Source organism: Corvus brachyrhynchos, unplaced genomic scaffold (genome assembly GCF_000691975.1).
Source record: "Corvus brachyrhynchos isolate BGI_N302 unplaced genomic scaffold, ASM69197v1 scaffold65, whole genome shotgun sequence".
Taxonomy (NCBI): domain Eukaryota; kingdom Metazoa; phylum Chordata; class Aves; order Passeriformes; family Corvidae; genus Corvus; species Corvus brachyrhynchos.
In genome coordinates, this window is record NW_008238365.1 from 1797370 (window position 1) to 1798289 (window position 920).

The following is a 920-nucleotide window of genomic DNA, read 5'->3' on the forward strand; positions in this document are numbered from 1 at the left end:
CCCAAGTCCCCGTGTCCCTGTGTCCCCACGTCCCCGTGTCCCTGTGTCCCCACGTCCCTGTGCCCCCAAGTCCCCGTGTCCCCACGTGCGGTGCCCGCGGTGCCGCCCCGCAGCACGTCCCGCTCACCTCGCCCAGCCGGCCCAAGGTCGGGGCTCCTGGGGACACCGTGCCGGTCCCCGTGGGGCGCTGGCACCTGGACACGTGTGCCCTGAGCCTGTGGCACGGGGCTGCGACGTGGTTTGGGGCGGTTTGGGCACTGGCGTGTCCCCAGCCCTGGTGGTGGCCGTGCTGGTGCTTGGGCCCCGTTTTCTCTGTCACTCCCCTGGCAGTACCTGCAGAGGTGCCAGACCTGGAAGGGTTCTCCTACCATGGGGACAGTTTTGTCACCGTGCCCAGAGGGTCACAGGCTGCCCGAGCAGCCCACAGCCAGGCTCTGCCCCAGTTCTCCCAGTCTGGGACTCCAGCAGGGCTCTGCTGGGGGGATCAGGATATGCCCAGGGCTGTTGAGGGGCTGCAGCTCGCCCGTGTTGTGTCCCAGCCTGGGGACTGAGGGCTGTGGAGGTGGCACTGCCATCCCGGGAAGGTCACTGCCACGCTGATGCAGAAATGGGTGAGACTGGGGGGGTCTGGAGCTGGGAGGGCGCCCAGAGGGGTCTGGACCCAGCCTTGTCCCTTGTCCCCCCGCCCTCCTCAAGGAACGGAGGGGTTAAACGCCATCACCACTGCCACCAGTGCCACCAGTGCCACCAGTGCCATGGCCACGAGCGGGCCCCGGGCTCCCTCTCGTGGCGTCTCACCCCATCTCATGGGGTGACCGAGGGACCCTCGGGGACCCGTCGGGACAGCGGGGCCGGGGGACCTGGCCGGGGGGCTCCGAGCCGGGGGGGTCCGGGCGGGGGGGCCCCCGCCCGCTCCTCGC